This window comes from Erithacus rubecula, assembly GCF_903797595.1.
Source record: "Erithacus rubecula genome assembly, chromosome: 1".
NCBI lineage: Eukaryota > Metazoa > Chordata > Aves > Passeriformes > Muscicapidae > Erithacus > Erithacus rubecula.
In genome coordinates, this window is record NC_136658.1 from 37,171,311 (window position 1) to 37,187,058 (window position 15,748).

Genomic DNA, 15,748 nt, shown 5'->3' on the forward strand with positions numbered 1-15,748 from the left:
TTCTTATTAACTGAGCATTTTCATTACACCTTTCATGGTTGTCATGCTTCATTATTCTTCATGTTTGGTAATGAATTTTATGGTATTGTCAAAGTGATATTGATCACCCCCTTGAAATGTTTTTAATTTAAAAATGTGCTGTGCTGTTCTATGAGAACATTGCTTTGGTGTCTAAGGCAACTGTCTTTTATTATAGGTCAGCTGGTGTGAATCTCATCACTGGTAATGGAGAGAACTACATTAAGATGAAGGAGATTGTATGAAATCATTACTATTTATTAGAATAAAGATCATTCATTTTCGCGAGTTTACACTAGATGAATATGCATGTATGTCTAGTCGAAATCATGCCAGCTCAAATAATTTAAAGCGATTATACTTTTCCCTAGCAATTTTTCGTTAAACAAATAGAAATTGAACTTGAGACAAAATGTACTCAAGAGATTTTACACCTTGAAATCAGTCTTTGTGTTCTTTTTTTTCAGTTTCAATGTCAATACTTTCACTTTAGAAACTACATTTGCATGTTAAAAATTCATAGTTAATGTGAATAGTGATTACATATTATTCTTAATCAGAAGATAATGAAAGTTATTCTTGATATAAATGACAACAACAAACATAGGTAGTTACAGCATTCTGAGAGAAGAGGCCTCCAGCTGACCACGTGGCTTCTTCACATTCTGGATGTAATTTTAACTGTTCTAATGCCTGGATAAGATTCTTGATCTCCTGAACTCCCCTGAATGAGAAGGAATAAAGCATGAAGTCTACAGAAGTCAGTGAAATGAAGATAAAATTCCTGATGGGAAGAGATTGAAAAGATGCAACTGATGAGTAGCTGAAAACCTTTTTTGTGGGGCTATAAGGGGAATGTGACTACACTAAAATTCCTTTAAACTGTGAAATACACCTGGGGAGGTTTTGGTGCTTGAAAAGAAGATTTTTTTGCTTTCAGGAAATGGGGCTCTCTGTTTTGGGACTGGAATTATGGACAGAGACATTTAATAGAAAAAGAGATGAAGAGAATTTTGTCTTTCAGCAGCTTGCCTTTAAAAGTGGTACCCCAAGTGTGTAACATAACCCAGACCACAGCTCTGAAGGAACTGTGGAGATGGGAGGAGAGTCATAAGCTGCAGTATTTTCCAGGCAGATGTAGATTGTGAAAGTGAGACACCCCCTAAGCCTAAACCAAAAAAGGAACTTTTCTCTCTAGACTGAACTGAAATGATTATTTCAGTAGATAACTGACTGAAGTGTTTTGTGTATGTTGTTGTTAGGAAATGTGGAATGAAGAAAAGGAGAGGAGGGAATAATGTAGAAATCTTATTCTGAATCCTTTTTGTGTTATTAATAAATTTCTTCTTATATCCTTTTAAGTTTTAAGCCTGCCTTGCTTTTGCTCCTAAATCCTATCTCTATGAGAAATTATATATATTAAAATTGGTAAAACCCAAGTCACACCATGACAGCAGAGAAAGTTTAACAAAGGGTCATGAGTTGAGATAAGGACCAGGAGAGACACCAGTCATCAAATACCATCATGAGCAAAACAGGCTCAACCTAGAAGTATGAAGTGAATTTATTACTAACAAAATCAGAACAGGATAATGAGAAGTAACATAAGCCCTTAAAACACCTTTCTCCACCCTTTCCTCTTTCTCAGCTCTACCTCCACATCCAGCTGTGCAAGGAGATAGAGAAAGGGGTTTATGGTCACTTCATCACCTGAGGTTTTCTTTCGCTGCTCAGGGACAGGAGATCCCTCCCACAAGAGACAGTTCTTCCCAAACTTCTCCAGCGTGTCTCCATCTCATGAGAACAGCTCCCTGCAAGCTGCTGCAGTGTGGGTCACTCTTCCACAGGGTGCTGTCCTTTATTAACAGGCTGCTCCAGCACTGACCTCTCTCTTCATGAGTTTCCCTTGGGCTCACAGGCTCATTCTCACATGCTCTCACTCTGCTCTTCTCTAGTCACAATTAAAACTATGGCATGATCTTTTTTTTTCCTTTTTTCTTAAATATGTTATCACAGAGCTGTTACCACCATTTCTAACCGGCCCAGCCTTGGCCAGTGTCACAGTGTCTGTCTTTGGAGCCACCAGGAATTGGCTCTGCCAGACACTGAGGAATCTTTCAGCAGCTTCTCTCAGAAGCCCCTCCTATTGCTACCTCACCACTTCCAACCCCATGCCGTGCAAACCCAATACACTGTCACTTTGCACTCTTAAGCGTTCCAAGTTTTCACCATATCAAGTTGTAAGTCCATCATCTCTTTGGGGCTGTTGAGTGCACTGGAATACCAGCTACTGCACCCTCCTACTGAGCTCACAAATATCAGCATCAGATTTACTCTCTTATGGTTTATTTTTTGGGAGGGTTGGGGATGTAGTCGTGGATTGGAATTTTTTTTTTAGAACAGATAACTGAAACAAAAAAATTATTATTTTTGTCTTTTGTTATTTGCTAGCATTTTGTCAAAAAACTACTTTGTCCTACAGACCCATGTGAAAAAATTCACCCTAACCAATGACTACATACAGGTTAGCCTAATGACTACATATGTATGAAGCTAGATATATAGGATCTCCCTACACTGAGTGAATATTTTAGGTACTTACAGAAAGGAACCAAACTCCCTTAACGATGAAAATAAATCCAAATGATACAGTACAATTAAGGTAGTATTGAGGTTTCCATTAAGCAGAATATCTAAGTTCTCAGTGAAAATGGTCCAAAATGGGAATTTACAAAATTTTCCTATGTTTTCACTGTAATATTTCTATACCGCTATATTATTATCACTGTAAGCTTATTTAACTGCAATATTTCAGTTACTCAGAAAAGGGGGAAAAAAGAAAAAATATTGACATGTAGTGTATTCTATTAATTATATGAAAGACAATAATTAAAGTAGAAACTAATTTCACAGGTGATTTTTTTGGTGAAGGCAGTGGTCCTTGTGCTAAATTCCTTATTTTTTTCCCTTCATATATATTTATCCTGAGCTGGAATTTCATGTCTTACAGAAAAGATTTTTTTATTATGCACCATATTTTTATATTTGAAAGTGATAATCCATTTATATATATATATATTATAGATGTGTTTGGTTTATGGTTCACTTGGGAAATCTGTCACATTCTGAGGTTCATGGAGGGTCATTCTAAAAAGGCAGACTTTCTAAGTAGTTTTACTGTCCTGAAAAAGTGTTATGTAGTTGTCATACTCAGTAGATCAGATGGTTTGTATCAGCACTTCTGAACTGCAACACCAGAAATAACTTGTTCTTTTGAGAAAGCATATCATGTGTCATATTTTCATATGGTGTTTGTAAGAAAATGAACATTCATTATAGTCAAACAATATTTTAAAATCATGCCTCATAAAAAAGTGATTAAGAAGTTTAGCACAAGATCTGTTAATAATACATGAAACTCACAAATGAAATTGTGCATATAATCTCTAAGAACCAATTCTTTATTTTTTTTCAATCAGATAAAGCAAATTATCACTCTGGATTTTATGGCAAATTATGAAATTGACAGAGGATGCATGTAAATTAGAAGTTGGGCAGTGCTGAAACAAATCTGTTACAGGCACTGTGCAAGTATAAAAACTTTGTTTAATGTTTTCAGCTCTGAAATAATAAAAAAAAGGCTCTGTGAACTGAAGAAAATAAGGCCAGATTTCCCATAAGTGTACCTATGGAGAAATTTTTCCTGTCAGTGTGAACTTCTGCATTCATTCAGGAAGGAGTACTGTTGGGGGAGAGGTTTGTAAATATCACTGTTGAGTTTGATGTCTCTCATTTGGAGCAAAGAGATTAAGAACAACACCAGCTTCAGGTTTGCTACTAAATTTCCTTTGTCTTAAATGGAGCTCCTTCAGTGTCTTGGCAGACACCAAACTGTTCTTTAAGCCAGGTTCAATTTAACTGCATGTATATTCTCTGTAAGTAGTTTTGTTGAGCTGAAGTAATTCTTATGCTAACTGTAGGCAAGATAGAGCAGCGAATCAAAGAGAAATATTATATTTGGGCATTCAAATAGCTTGTATCTGGAAAATTTCTGTTTGTTGATGTTACTTTTGGAAATACACTTTTGTTTTTTAAAACCTAGTCCCCTAGGGTCCTTCATATTTTACATATGAGGGAAGAAATATTCAAGTGAATGCTTATTTCTTCAGTATTTCACTCCATGGAATAGCATAAATAAATGCAAAAGTGGGAGAAAAGAATTTTTGCCAGCAAAGGAAAATGGATGATAGAATAAATGGTGAATGAATGAAATTGTTCATTCTGCATTTGTCAGTCCACATGACAAAATGTGGGCATGACTAGAGTGCATCTGTAAAGTATAGACAAGATTTAGTTTAATTATTGTTATTATATTGTATTAATTCTTTTCTGGGATTGGTATTCATAAGATTTTGGAGGATCTGCCTAAGGGCTTTACCTCACAGTAATCATGAAAAGAAAACTCCAGCAATACTCAAAGGAACAGCTTATGTAGCTAATTACTACTTGTGAGGCTGGTTCCCAGTGGAGGTGGATTTACTCTCTTACTCTTCAGGCCCAGCTTTAGATTTGTGAGCAAGGATGCTGTGGTCTGGACACAGCCAAATGAAACGATGGTTGTGTCTCAGTAAATCAATGTGAGAAAAAGAACTGGTTTCAAAACCTGAATAACAGATAAATAAGAGAAGTGGGTTAATGAAAACACAAATGAAGTATGCAGATGTATCAGCAAATATCACACAGTTTCAAAGTAAACTCTTGTATGTGTTCTACATCTTCTTTCAGCGATATTAAACTCCATGGTTTTGTCATATGCCATTCAATCCCTCTGTCATGTCTACCTTCCCTTCTGAGTGGTACAGACTGTGAAGCATGAACCCCACTGGATTTATTATCTACATCTTCATTGCAACTGGTGCATTCTGTCATCTGCCTTAGGAAGCTCAGCCATCCTATACTCCACTTGTTATTCAAGGATACCTTGCAGAGGGGAATTGGTCCAGTGAACTTCTGTCCTAAGGTGTTGATCTGTGTCCTCTCTCTTCATTCACAGGAGCTCCAGGAAGAAGAGGTATGGCACAGAATTGCCTGATAAAACCTCTCTTCCTCTCCTTCCTAAGGGCCCTTCAGGTATGAATGGGGGTGACACATCTTCCCTTGGCTAACTGGACATAGATCTTTAAGCTGGACTTTCCTGCTGCCGTGAGTTGGGATTTCCAAACGACCATAGGTGTACTCCATGACCCTGAGTAATCTACTCACTCTGTTTATCTCCTGTATTTGCTCATGTCTGTTGAAACTATAACATTTTCGAGGTATCTTGCCTCTATGTTAATGTCCATCATACAGTATCTGGCATGATGAGGTGCTGATCTCTGGTGGAACATTTATATATTGTTTGGTTACAGATAATTAATATAACATATTTTCCATGCAAAAATAATGAATGTAGAATACTGAGAGAGGAAGACATGTCTTCTTCTTTAATGCTTATTATATAGATTGAGAAGAAACAAAACATCTTTTGCGTGGGATTGGAAAATAACATTTTTATCCTCAAACAACAGCAGTACCACAATCTGCTGTTTACACAGCAAAGAAGCAGAAGTCTATTGATTTTGTGCCTGGTTATCTGTGCTCCTCTAAATTTCCTCACAACAAATTTTTATCCTTTGGACTTTTGCTTGTATTGTCTCTGGACAGTGGATGAATGTAACTGTTTTTAAGCAGTTTGAGGGAAACCATATGAACATATAAAGTAATGTTGGAATATTCATAATTCATATTCATGTTTTTGTGACTCCATAAATGAAGATCAGTGGGCTTTGTGGCTACAGAGCTGTCATGCAGACATGCTGCTGTGTGCATTTTTATACAAGTGACAAAACAGGTACCTAATTTCTTGTACAGACTCTGATTCTCATCTCCACCCTTACCACTACATTGAGCAAGTGTCTGTAATTCATGTAAGTCTTTACACACTTTTTAATATATAAAATATAATTTATAATAATATAATTAGAAGCAAATGAGGCACAAAACAGACAACTGAATAGCAGAACCTGATGCAGTTCTGACTAATCATGGGTATTTGCAGGAATGTCCAATATTTCTCACCCTCCCCTGTCCTTAATGGAAAAGGAAGACTGGGGCAAGAAGATCCTGCTGCACTGGGAAATGCAGCCAGGAGAATAAAAAGACTAAAGGTTGTAGGTTGTTTGGATACAGTCTTCCTACACAGTTTGATGGTAGACTAAGCAGCTTTGAAGACTTGAGATCAACTGCCTCCACCAAATCCATGTCAAACAAAGCTGATGTAGTCCAATTGCTAATTCATTTTCTATTTGGTTTTCTGTATTTCTGTGTCTCTAAATAAAGAACATACATTTCACCAGATCTTACCAATATGAATTGTTTTTTTGTTTGAAGCAACCCTGGGAACTAGAGGATGTGGCATGTAAGTGGGAACATATGAAGGCACCCAGTCACAGGTCCAGGAGGCCAGTTATTTTAGTAGAGGTATTCCTAGGCAACCCCAGGTTTCATGTCTCCTCCTTGATTTCTTTCATGGGAAGCCCTGTATAACAAAAGGCATGCTTGCAGGATAGGCACACTCAGGCATGCCTCTTCATAGCAAAAGCACTCGTGTAGTAGAGAGGAGAATTTTTCTTATAGAGCAACTGTGAAGGAAAAATAATGAGAAAAACATGAGGTCCAGAAATTGCTCTAAGAGAAGTGCTTCATGACAGGTGAAAGTTGTCTCTCTGCACAAGTGCAGAACTATATGGTGACCTCAATGTACTGCACAAGGGCAGCCTGACAAATTGTTAAATAATTAATTACATCAAGCAGATACCTAAGCCAAGTTCTTGAACCATATAAATTAGCCTGTTGATTTGAGTGGAGTTGCCTTGGTTTTCACCAGCAAAAAGATATAAAAGCAATCTACATAATTTAGCAAAGAAGCTGAGGTGTATTTACATCTTATTAATTGCTTCACAAAGTCTGTTAATCCCTAAATGAAACACAGTGGCCATGATTTAGGTAATATACAGCTTCATAAAGACATCATCCCATCCCAAAGATATAGCATCTAATAAATGAAATGGCCAAAATATAATGAAGGAGGTCCCAGGACCAAAGTATTGGATGACAGATAAAATATGTAAGAGGATTAATGTATACTCTTTTAGTTTGTTCATGAAAGTTTATAATTCTGAGTGACACGTGCCATTTAGGAATAGATTGGGAGAATATGGTTTATGATAAATTGGTTACTCAATTGAAATTAATAAAGGCGTAAGCACATTAATTTTGTTGTTTATAACTTCTTGTGAAAGCACTTGAAAATATTTTGCCCTCTCCATGTAGATGATGTCCAGTCACCTGGTTTTCAAGTTGAATAAATCATCTTTGAATTGGTCTCTTCATTTAACAGTAGTGGATACTTAATCAATCAAAGTATTTTGCTTCACTCATGTAGTAAGCTGTGGTCCTTCTGTGCAATGATTTTCTTTAACTATTCAGGGAATACTGATCTCCCTAACACCCATAACACTTTCAGTATCATCCTTTTCACAAAAGATTGCTCCAGAGAAACAGAAAGCCAGGTGTTGATCTTTCTAAAGCAAAACGTATTGATTGGACAAGCATAATAGAAAATAAATCAAGAATTCCTGTGGAATTATGTAATTTAATAATATTGTATCAAAATAAAAATTTGACACTTTATGCAGTATTTTAAAATGGCAATGCAACTCGTGGTTATTTGAGTATATAATTCAAAACTGAATGACAGTGACTGGTTAATAGTCACCCATACATAGTATAAATAAATCAAATGGAGGAAAAAATATAAAGAAAGTCTATTAGGAAAACCCAACATGGATGAATGAATACATTTTTGGTTGTTCTATTAGAAAAATGATGGTATTTGTTGAACTATAAAACAGTGACTTTCATATTCATTAAATAAGGAAGAAAAATGAAAAAAACCCCACAACTCTTGACATTAAAAGCATGCACCATATCCAGTGCTTTAATTAAAATATGTATTTATATACATAGTTCAGGTTGCTCTGATTTTTAAGTTTTTAATTTATCTGAAAAATTTAGAACTGAGTTTTAGGTACTCTGTTTTACTAGGATATATTTTAAAAATCTGTTTAACACAAACTCTAGCTCTCTGGCTCTCTCCTTAGAGTAAAGATAAGTCAGGAACAACATGCAGAATGATGAATACCAGGCACACTGAGTCTTTCTTGCTTTTCTATCTGCTACAGGACCTTTAGTTATTATTGTTTTTAAAAAGTTTTAGATCAAAATGCTATTGTGTTCACTGATTTAGAAATATAGGTGCATAAAATATAGATCAATGAAAACAGAATTTTGTCCTCCTCTCCTTAGCCTAAGGAAAAGTAATTCAAACTGAATTAACTCTGCTCTTGGACTAATGGTTGTAACAAAATATAAAATTAATTGGCATTAAGCACTTGCATTTCAGCAATGACAGGGTTTTATTAATTTGGTTACAAGAAGGCTAGAAATTGGAAACTATGTTTTGAATGTTTATATATGTACATATGTGATTGTATTTAAACACGGTTAATTTTTTGCAGAATGGATTTTTTACTTTTATTAAATACTTTCCACTTGAAGCATTCCTTAACCCATACTATAAACTGAATAGCTGGATTCTTTAGAATTGCCTGAAGATGAATAAGAAGCTATAACTAATCACTGAAAACCCAGAGCTAAAATTCCTTCAAAGTGAGGCATGTTTATTATTTCCCCTTTTAAATAATAGCAAAATAATTTCTGATTCAAAATGTAATATTTTATTTATCAGGTATCCATTTGAACAGGCAGTAGATTTTGTGTCTCAGGCAAGCTGAAGCAGAAAAACAACAGCTGAAAAAATATGAAAGATCATAGTGTTATCATTTAAGATGCAAAAGTGTTAGGATTGTAAATTGTCACATTGCTGCTAGCACACACCAATGTATCATGAAAGAAAACTATGCAGACACTTGAATATATTGAAAAATAAAATTATTAAAGTTTTTAAGAATCTCAACTGTGAAATATTACAGTAAGGCTTGCTATATTAGTTTTGTTTTATTAAAAAATATTTATTTTGCTTCAGGAAACAGAATACTTATACACAAGGCAACAAAGAGTTTGTACTGCCTTTCATTTATCCTCTTGAAACCAGAGCCACTTAAGTCCTCAGTATTTAGAAATAAAATATTAGATATAGACAATGAAGTATTTCAGATTTATCAGAACTCAGACCTCTGTCTTAAATTTATGTGTCACAGCTCATGGAAGTACATTGTACATTGTATGTCCAGGTCATTAGCTGCATATGCTTTTTTTCTCATTCAAGAATTAATCTTACAACTGTACACCAAAGTTTATAGGTCTAGCCCTCAGAGTTTTATTTTCAATTCTAAAATAATTTCTGCAACAAATAATAAAACCTTAGTGTTGAGATGGAATCACCCTCTCTCTGTCCTATCTCTTTGGATTCAGATGTTGTTCCTGTCCTCATGGACCACTCTTGGTTCCTTTGTTTGAGGGCAATGTTTTGCCAGAGTAATGATAGAGGCTGTAGGCATGAGGTATAGCAAGTGGTTTTATCTTGTGTACAGCAGAAGGGCAACATACCACAGCTGAATCTAAGACAGACTTAATTAGAAGCCGGGGGGGACTGAAGGTTTGTGACAGGAATAAATCAATGTTTTTGATCATTAGACCTTGTGCAGATTCTGCTGCTATAATGGAAAACTAGTACATGCTATTTCCTACAAAACCCTTGACATAACTATGATATATTTCTCTGACATCCTGTTAGATGGATTTCTTTGACTTTCACCATCTCCTTTTTTGATCTCACTTGAAATTATTACTAAGGTATGAAAAAATATTATTCTTTTGGTTGCTACAGTAACATGTACTATAACCCCCAGGCTTTTGCTAGCTCTTTTTCAAATGCTTATGGCAACAGCTAAATGTAAATCCACAAGGAAGTAATGGCCATAGCACGCTTAGATTACTGGACTCTCTTTGTGCCACAGAGATGATGGACCACGTCCTCAGTGGGAGCTGGGCTAATTTGTTTCAGGTGAAGTTCTATTCCAGTCATTCTAATTTGCCTGAACATAAACCCATGCTGTTTTTGAATGGCAGCTTCTGCCATTAATGTCAGTGAAGACATTGACATTGAGTTCATCTTGAGCTAGGACTGACATTTTATGCATTGTTCGTGTGCAATCTTCTGTGGGATTCATGTGTTAGACTTGGGGACAATAATTTATGGATTTTTCTTCTCTCTTAGAGGTAGCTGTACAGGGACTGACCACATATAAAAAAACTTCGGTCTCTTCATTCTCTAATGCTAATTATGCAAAGTCAGATGCACTTTGAGAGACAAAGTATGTCTCAAACTGTGCAACTATAAATATAACTGTGTGCTGAAAGCAGCGTGTGAAGTTCTGTGTCTGTGCCTGTGTGCATTTCTCAGTGAGATGAGTCTGTTCTCCCACCTGGAGCAAATAGCAGATAATACAATTATAGAAACAGTTAACTCCTCACTACCCATCAGTGGAATATTTGTGTTGTCTATTATTTAGGTCAAACTTAAAAGAAATTAAAGCTTTTGCTTTTCATGAGAGCAGGTACAGCATTCATATTCTCAGAGGTCCTTTTCAATAAGTACTCTTTGTTTTAAAAGCCAATTTATGCACATTTTACATTACACATACACTTTACTGAATTTCCTTCATTCAGAGTGTTTGCAGCTATATTGAAAACTGATGATAGTTTCCTTCTACTGTCCTAATAAGTGTTATGAGGACTGCAACAATCTTCAGTTACACTTGTTTAGATGAGAAGAGCTAATGCAAATAATGTTTTATTTCTGATAGAAACTGCCTCTTATACTCACATAAATGCCTGCTGGGCCAGGTGTGAATGAACAATAAATTACAGAAAACAGCAAAACTTTAAATCATGCAGCCATTTGGAAGAGACATGTTTCCCTTCCTTCTCTGTGGTGTTCACTCCGTACTTATTACATTATTCAACTCTTTTTTGGGACAGAGTGTCATGGTGAACCCATAAATAGACTTTTCCTGTACACTGCACTCTCTCAGCTTAGGAATTGGTGTTGGAGATGGAAGGTCCAGCTGTATTCACAGAAAAACACACCCACTACCTCCTAATAAATATGATTGTGGCGTTATAAATGGCTTAACATCAGTCTATATTTCAGATTCATGGAGTGAAGAGTATATGACTCTTTACAGGGAAAAGCTTGTAACTGTCATGCAGAATCTTTTCCAATGCAGTAGTGGTGGCTTTTTAAAGTTTTGGTCTCAAACTGACTTGGAGGAACAGATGATATTAGTCCTCCATAGCATCAGCAAAAAAGAAAATGATGATGATGATGAAACAACCACTACTAAGCAAACCATTAAGTTATATGTACATGCAACTATTACTCAGCTAATGGGATTAGTTTTTAATGGAAACATTTAAAGTAAAGAACCTGGAAAATTTATTTTGTCCACATATTAATCTCAGTTTCAACAATACAAGAGCTGCAAAAGGACAGCCATTTTATGCCAATAATTTTCAGCTGAACTATGACATATTTAGGTAAAGATGATAGCACTCAGAATATACCTCTGTCTCTGGCAACAATTTAGAAACTTTTGGACCTGAGGTTTATCAACATAGTATTTAAAAATCCATTTATTTCATCCACTTTTTACTGAGGTAATTCTACTTGATTACTTTTGGAGTGGGGTTTCTGGTTTGGTTTGGTTTGGTTTAGTTTTCTTATTTCTCTCTAGTCGGCTTCTTTAAATTCAGCATTTTTTTCAGTATGTATCATCTTCATTTTTTACTCTGTGTGTGAATTCCCCCTGACTCACCTTCATTTTAATAAAATGTTTGCCAAGAAGCAACACAAAAGCTTTGGGCATTTTGCCAGCTCTACCCCCAGACATTCACCTACATTCTGTTGAGATAATGGAAGTGTCCATAATAAGATCATTTAATGTCACTGAACTGTTTGATGCATTAGAAAAACAGAAACACATATAAGCATGGAAGATGGAATCAAAATGTAAGGAGACATGAACTTTAACCACTTTCCATTTGGCTTCTCTTGCACTTAACTCTGGTATTGGGCTGCTATGGGAGACATGATATTGGATTTGAGTAATAACATCAATAGACTACTTTTAATTTCTACTATATATATATAGCCTCTCAGAAAATCAATAAGCAAAATCGCTAAAAAGTATGATTCAGGAAATTTTGGTGAAAACTTTAGATCAAAAATTTATAATATTTTACAAATTTAGGTCAGAAGACTTACTGGGAACTAAATGTAGCCTAATATGTACTTATCTGAGATCCCCCCTCTCCCTCCCATCAAAAAAAAAAAAAAAAAGAGTTGATATTAAGAGCAAAATAAAACAAACCATGTGATTTTCAATCCCTAGGGCTAGTACATTCTTTAGAAGCAAAGAATGCCGTGGAAGTGAAAGGGTCACACATTTAAAATAGAAAGGAGATGTAGTTCAGTAGTTAGGTTGACTCAAATAAACTTTATGTTTTCTTTGAAGTACATTTTCATAGCTCCTTTCTTGTCTAACAACAGTTTTACATCATAGAAAATCCCCTGACTTTGATAGTGTGATTCCAGGTTATGACCTCCCTGTAGTCTTGCACTGAACCATTTGACTATTGATTTAGAGACATGCTGGAGTGCCTGAACAGAGCCAACCATTGTGTGGAGAAAAGGGAACAGAGATCTGTCCTCCAGCACTCTCAAAAGATAGAGGGCTAAGCAAGTCTGCTCCCAAGACAAGATCACATCACAGTTACTAGTACTCTAAAGAAATATTTTAATGCATTAAAACTCTGGTATCCCCTTTGTCAATCACTTAAGCTCTTTTAGTTCATATTCATCCCTCCTTTTCCTTTTCCTTTTCCTTTTCCTTTTCCTTTTCCTTTTCCTTTTCCTTTTCCTTTTCCTTTTCCTTTTCCTTTTCCTTTTCCTTTTCCTTTTCCTTTTCCTTTTCCTTTTCCTTTTCCTTTTCCTTTTCCTTTTCCTTTTCCTTTTCCTTTTCCTTTTTATTCCTATTAATTTTCCCTTTTTATTTTTTCCACTCCCATTTTCTTTTGCATTTCATAAATCTTAGAAACCTCGGAAGAAAAGACCTTCAAACAATTTCACAACTGTAACTTGAAAAAATATTTGGGGAGTCATTATTCTGTCCTATTTTTCTTTCTTTAAATCAGTTGATTCAAACAAAATAATTCAAGTGACGCCTTGGTATTTCAAAAGGTCATTTCTGCACCTACTAAATCTATGATGCCATCTTATTTGACTTTTATACAAGGACCTCTGCGTTTTAAATCGTGCTGTCTTTTGGGAGGATGTCTCTGTAAACAACTGAAAAATGTTTCTTTTATCCTTTTCCAAATTCCTCCTTCACTTTATTACTCCAAGGAGTTCTTTGAAAACAAAGCAAAGTGAAAGCATAAGTCTCCTGATATGGCAAGATCAGCCACGTATCATTGCTTTCTCTTTGTTCCTTGTCTGTCTACACTCATCTTTTGTTTCAGCTTCCATATTTAGGTGGTGAGCTCTCTGAGACAGGGGCTGTCTTGTTTTGATCCATGTTCCGTGCCAAGTGCTGAAGCAGTGCAAATAAATAACACTAATGATGTACTGCTCAAGTGTGTCAGGGTACTGCAGTGCTGCACTCAGCCAGTCTGGCTGGTGAGCTGGGAGATGTAGGTAGGTGTACTGACAGTGCCTGCCACTCTGCTTTGCTGCATCTTAACAGCCAAGGAATCTATCAAGTTTCATACAATTCACTGGCTTCCAGAGCTTGTTCTGAGGCTTAAAAAAAATCTGCAATTCTTCCTAATGCACTGTGGAAGTAAAAACAGCTTGCAAACAGCAGTTATAAAATGCCCAGAGCTGGTAGTTTTATCTTGTCTCTTTAGTAATCTCAAATTTTCAATTTTTATTTTTTTTTAAAATATTTTTTTAAGAAGGAGGAAAAAACTTCTACTTTGGAAGAAACTTTGAGGCAGAAAAAATATTTGGAATGTATTGAAGAATTTAGTTTTGATCTTTTTCAAAGTAAGTTTCACCTAATTACGAAATACCCATTCCTTTTAAAATTATGAAATTGTAGGAGCACCTTTTAATGAGAGGCAAAAAGATGCAGATAGTACTTGTTAATTCATTTAATTTTATCAAAGTGAATTCTAGAAAAAATATTCACATGCTGACATTTGCTTCTAGTTTGGAATTTTAAACATAATCATGTGAGGAGATAACTCACCATTTGAATTTAAGAGCATTAATATCAAAACCATCATTTCCAATGCAAACTTTTGTTTTAATTCTGTCTACTACATCACTAACTACTTCCATACTATGGTCTGCATAATGTTTAAAAAAAAAAAAGTATAAATATGTATTTTTTGTTCTGTGATTTTAACTTAATGTATTGTTATTTTTACATAATTATTTATATGCTTTATAAATTCTTTCTAAGACCTACAGAAACTGTTATATCCTTATAGTTTTCTATGTTTCTGCTAATAACATATATGCTTCACTGCCAGTTCTTAGCATAACTATTTCCTTACCATTTTAGAACATTTATGTTTTCTTTCAAATATATTCTCATATCTCCCTAGGTGCTTCCCAGTACATAAAAAAAAAAAAAAATCAGTTGCTGATAACTAGTATCTGTAGGGAATTGTAGTCAATATCAATTTTCTGCTGTTTTTTAAGAACTTCAGGATGGAAATTTACCTGAGAAAATTTCATATCACCTCATCTACAAGAATATTAGAAATAGTGATTAATATTGATTGCTTTCCAGTGCATTTTTCCATTTTTTTATCCCTAATTATATTATTATATCAATTTATTTTATTTTATAATAGTTCAGAGTTAATTTCTGGGTTTTTGTGGAGTTTTTTTTGTTTGTTTGTTTTGTTCTTGCTTTTGTTTGGGTTTTTTTTTGTTTGTTTGTTTGTTTTTAGGCTTTTGTGGGGTTTTTTTGTTTTTTGTCATTTGTTTCTTTGGGTTTTTTGTGTGTGTTTTCTTTTGTTTTGTTCTTTGTCTGGCTATTGTGAAGGGTTGAAAATCTTGAGAGGAATAGAACAGAAAATTCAATACTTTAAACATTCTGTATCATTGTATCCTCTTCATTCATTAACAGTCCCACTTTCTTCTTAATACCTCCATAAAAGTCTTTCTTGTCCAAGGAAAGGACTGCCATAGGAAAGTAGGAAGAGATATGGAGCTATTACAGATGAGACAACAGAAATGTCCTGTTCAGTGATTACAGTGTTAGTTGTCAGACCCTCAGGCTAATTTTTTTTTTCCCCTGCCTGAAAATTCAGTGAGAAATGGATATTTGTCAAATTTCAGTCCTGTTTCTTTGTGGACAATCTCTAAAACAGAACATCAATACTCCTGGACAACTCTATTGCATATAGAATTTTAAAAGGATAAATTAATCTCTCTTTGTGGAATTGCTGTGAGAATACAAGTGGACGAGACAGAGAGTGACAAATGACCGTAAAAGCAGCTCTGTCTGGACACACTGGGATCCTTCCACACCAAACAAAATTATAAGAGATTTCTTAGCACCTAACTCATATGCTAAAACAAACAAAATAC